The sequence below is a fragment of the Gavialis gangeticus genome, unplaced genomic scaffold, assembly GCF_001723915.1.
Source record: "Gavialis gangeticus isolate Ggan-Ray unplaced genomic scaffold, GavGan_comp1, whole genome shotgun sequence".
In the NCBI taxonomy this organism is placed as follows: domain Eukaryota; kingdom Metazoa; phylum Chordata; order Crocodylia; family Gavialidae; genus Gavialis; species Gavialis gangeticus.
Window position 1 is genome coordinate 175,057,333 of NW_017728992.1, and position 5,254 is coordinate 175,062,586.

General features: G+C 48.3%; 1 long non-coding RNA gene across 1 annotated transcript in view; it reads right to left on the bottom strand.

The window, feature by feature from the left end:
- Positions 1-5,254, bottom strand: part of LOC109305145 — a 135,085-nt gene that overhangs the window by 45,943 nt on the left and 83,888 nt on the right. The gene's annotated exons all lie outside the window — the stretch shown is intronic.

Here is a 5,254-nt window from a genome sequence, read left to right on the forward strand (position 1 = left end):
GATGGGGTGAGAGATGGTGTCAAAGGCCTTGCTGAAGTCCAGAAAGACTACACCCACCGCGACACCTGCATCCATGGCCTTTGTGACCTGATCGTAAAAGGCAATCAGGTTGGTCTGACATGATTGGTTCAGAGACCCGATTATCTTCCAGTCTTCCAGTCGATGAATCTATGACTTGCCCTTGGAGGACCACATACCTGAGGCCCTTGCCAGTGCCTGGGGCTCACATAAGAGAGCTGGTCTGAGCAGGGACCTGCCTATCTCCACCAAGGCTATGCCACTCCCCAACACCAGAACCCAGGTCAGGAGTGAGGCCACAGAGAGTAAAAATGCTCCTCTGCAGGCCTTTCAGATGGTGGGTGGATGAGCTGGGCCACCTTTCTCTGCTGCCAGAAGCTGCCCCAGAGACCACTTGGGCTGGTGGGCTGCTCTCTCCACTATGGTTTTGAGTGCTCCTGCACCCCTTCAGGACTGGCCTGGAACCGCTTGGGGGGCCAGTTTATATTGAGTAATTGCCAGTGGTCCATGACTGTATGCATTAACTCCCTACCCTGGCATTGTAACTCTCAGCTCTGCTATAGCATGGGGTGTCTCCTTCAAACAGCAGGTGTCCACCTGGAGCTCCCAGTCATGCTACTTGGAAGCACACTTTTACGCACTCCCCAGACTGTCCATTTCCCCTGTACATGACCTGATTTCTTCCTCCACCTGGTCTCACAGCCTGAAGTCCACAGTGCACAGCCCAAGCTCAGAGGCTGCACAAGAGCTTGTAATATTCTCCTCTTTTTTTCACCAGCATCTAGATGACAGCAACTGGAATAAATCATCAAGAATATCCCTGCAAGGAACAGACTCCATGCCCTCAGTGATTTCAGTGTCTGCGTGGGTAAGGACTGGATGCACTGGGGACACATCATTGGCTAACATAGTACAGGTAGCCTTAATTAAAATGGCCAGTGTGTCCTTGTACCTCTTGTAAGCTGATAGTCTCAGACACCTATTTTGCTGGCAGCAGCTATAGCAAGGTCACATGGAAGCACCTCCACTCAGGACACTGGCATCAGCTTGACTGCATCCTGTTGTATCACAGAAACATTTGCCAATATACTGCATGCTCAATCTATGATAGTGCTGATTCCCTTGTCAGGGACAAACTCCAATCACATCCTAAAAAGATACATCATGTGAGGCCAAAAGGCAAACCTCACCTCAACATCACTAAAACGAAGAACTCTGACACTTGGATAAAGTCTCATTTCAGTGTTTCTGAAAATGATCAACCTGATTCCCCTGATTCTGACACCTTGTGGGAAAACTTCAGAAACAAGACACTGGCTACTGCCAGGATGTCTTTGGAAAAACAAAGTAAAAAACAACCTTATTGGTTTGGAGCACCTAAACATCTGCTGCTCCCACTCATAGAAAAGAAAAAGCAAACCCACTTAACTCCACTTCAACAACTAAGTTCAGAAATCTCAAGTTCAAAGAAGCTAAGGCTGTGGTCTAAAAAACCACCAGAGAATGTGCTCAGAAGCATTGGAAAAACCTGTGCAAAAAGATTTAGATCTGCTTTGAAAGAGGGGGCCTTCATGGTACCTTTGATGGCATTAAAGAGGCACTTGGTCCAACTCATAAAAAGACTGCAAACCTGAAAGCGAAACATGGTACCATCCTGACTGACAGGAAAGACCAACTTGACTGAGGGACCGAACATTACAAAGAACTCAAAGGATGCCTTTATCTATGATACTGCCTTAGCTGTCATTCTCCACCTTCCAGCCACGCAGGACCTGAACCAAACACCAACTCGTGACAATGAAGGGAAAGCTATCAAAGAGATTGTGCCTGGGAAAGCACCAAGCAATGATCAGACACCTCTGGAGCTCCTAAAGGCAAGGGAGAGAAAGCTTGCAAGCAGTATCCATGCACTTCTCTGTGCCTGCTGGGAACAAAGTCATATACCCCAGGATCTGAAAGATGCATATATAACTATCTATACAAAAATAAAGGGGACGGAGAAAACTGTAACAAATACTGAGGGGTATCTCTCCTCAGCATGGTTGGCAAGGTGCTTGAAAGGGTCCTGCTGAAAAGACTCCAAGTCCTTGCTGAGAAAGTCTACCCTGAGAGCCAGTGTGGGTTCAGAGCTGGACACTTACAGCTGACATGTCCTTCACACTCCATCTGTCACAAGAAAAAAAACTGTGAACAACAGGCACCTCTCTATGTAATGTTTGTTGACCTACAAAAGGTCTTTGACACGATTAGCAGGGATGGCATCTACAAGATCCTGTCAAAAACTGGCTGTTCCCAAAAGGTGCTTTTCCTATTCAAGGAGTTCCATGAGGGAATGAAGGCAACCATCCAGTATGAAAATGAAACATCATCTGAGTTTAGCATTGATACTGGCACCTACTAGCTTTGGCATTTTCTTCTCTATCTTCCTTAAGTATGCTTTTGGAAACAATCAATCTAGTATACTAATTGAATCAAGGACTAATGGCCTCTTGTTCAACATCAGGCAATTTCAAAACAAAAGGTATGTCACCCAGCTCACTATTCAGGATCTGCTCTTTGCAGATGACACTGTATTTGTCTCTAACTCACCTGATGAACTGCAGATCATGATGAACAAGTTCTCTGATGCATGCATCAAGTTTGGCATGGCAATCAGTATCAAGAAAAAGATTGTCATGTTGCAGGGCACTAAAATTCCCTCACAAAATCGATATTAATAATGAAGCTCTGGACAGTGTAGACCACTTCCATTATCTTGGCTCAACTCTTACCAGCTCACTTAACCTTGATAGAGAACTTGATGAGAGAATCGGGAAAACCTCTGTTATCTTTGGCAAACTTACTGTATGTGTCTGGTGGGCGGGGCGCGAGCCAGGCTGTGGCTACAGCCCCGGGGTTCTGATCCCCTGATGTCAGTTTAGCGAGAGGGAGAGGTGGACTCGTAATGGTTGCAAAAGTACTTTCTTTTATTTAGTCCCTTTTTACATGCGCTCCACTGATACAGATGTGGCTGCGCAGGCAGTTACACTTGGTTACACACGACACTCAATCCCGAACTGATGACAGACAACGTTTCTTACTTGTACACCACTGGTGTAAACGTGGCTGCAGGGTGGATTCCGTCCTAATCCAGGCAAGAGACGAAAGGAAGAAAATAACAAACTCGTTGGATCCATGTTTGGGTGAGGCTGGGGAAACGATCGAGCATCCGTCCCATTCACTGGAACGAATGAGCGAAAAGACTCGATGGTTCTCGGGAAAACAATAAAGCGGTGGACGCCTCGAGAACCAAAAGAAAAACGATCGGCAAATTGTTCTCTGGAGACAGGAGAAGCCGTGGGAAGCTGGCCAGGCCTTCCCAGCGAGTGATGGAAGCTCTGGCTTCTCGGCTAGCTGAGCGGGCGATGGATGCTGCGCGCTGCTCTGCTGTTCTTTCCACTCTTCTTCCCGGGTGGAGAACTCTGCCCCAGCTTTATAGGCCTGATGACAAGCCTGGATTTAATCCCTTTCGATTGGTCCACCGGGTTCCCCACAGGGGCAGGGCTTAGCACATGGCCAGAGACCATGAGGACCGGGTCTTCCCAGCACATGGCCAGGGGCCATACAGCGGGGTCTCCTAAGCACATGGCCAAGGGGCCATGCAGCAGGCCAAACAGGGGCTTTCCCAGATAGAAGGAAGAGTGCTTGGCACCATCTATTGCTGGGCAGAGCTTGCAGAGCCCAGCCGGAGCGTGACATCTGGAACAAAAAGCTACTAACCCTGAACACAAATGTGTCCCTTTATCAAGCTTGTGTCCTCAGTGCCCTCCTTTTTGGCTGTGGGTCACACAATAACAAGCAAGAGTAGAGACTGAACAGCTTCCACCTTCGCTGTCTCAGAAAAAATCCTTGGAATCACTTCGGACTAATGGATCACCAGCAACAAGATCCTTGAGAGAAATGGCCTATGGTTGATGCAGACTATTCTGGATACTTGCAGACTTCACTGGCTGTGACACCTGGAGCACATGCCTTAAGATGCAACAGAAAGTCTGCTGAAGGCTGTGCTCTATGGCCAACTCAAGAACTGCCTACAATGGCCAAAGTCAAAGAGGAAGGCCAAAGCTCCAATACAACAACAAAGTCAAGCAAAGTGTCAAGAAATTCATCATTCCCCCTGACAACTGGGAGACACCTGCCCACAATGCTCAGTCTGGAAGAGCCAGGTCAAAGTTGGTGCAGCCATCACAGAGAGGAGCCAGGAAACAGAGTATGCTTCAACCTCTATTTGACGAATGGACCTGTAGCCGCTTTGGGAAGGCTTGCCACTCACACATCAGGCTCCTCTCCCACACCACAGCCAAGCACCACTGACTGACTGACTTTGTCACATCTCCTTTTATCTGTCAAGATGTTGGATGGCCATGATAACCTCATACACACATCTTTCATGTGCTCTGCAGGTGTTCAACCATCCATCCTGGACCTACCACGCCAACCACCAAGAGCTGGCTTTCTGCACACAGATGTGGAGCCTGCAGACAAGGGGGAGGGGTTGCTTAGCTTTCAGGAGTTGAGCTGGTTGGATAGAGTGGTAGGTCCAGGGCCAGGATTGGACTGCAATTGCAGGAGGGAAGTTGGGGGTTGCTCTGAGGGGTCAATGCAGTGAGTGCTTGCACCATGAGAATCAGAGTCAGCCAGAACCCACTGGACTTTACCCATAGATCAGAATACATGGGAGGGGGAAAAAGTGCTGTTGGGCTACTTGCCAGCTTATGCAAGTGCAAAACCCAGGAGTCACCCTGGCAGCAAGAGCCAAGTGGCTGAGATAATGGTTCCCACATGGGAATCCTTCCATCAGATGTGTCCTTTTCTGGACAGGGAAAGAGGAAAGTTTTTTGACATGGGGGAATTTTTCTTATTCCCACTGCACCATGACTGCAGCAGTTCTCAGACATAGCTGTGTGGTATTCTCCTGTCCCTGACCTGGAGGTGTACTCTGCCAAACCTGCTGTCTGCCCTTTGCCTGCGGAGGTCAATGAATGCTATCCATCCCTTTCCATGAGTGCTTTGCATGGAGGAGGAGCTGTTTATGAGCAAGTGCTTGGGATATCTGTGCTTAAGCTCTGATCTCTCACAAAGTGCAGTATGGTCCTAAGAGAAACAGCAAGGACATGTCAGTTATGCAGATTTATGGTCCTATTGAATGGGATTTGCTCTCTTAAGCACCCAAGAGTGTGTGTGGGGGGGGGGGGGG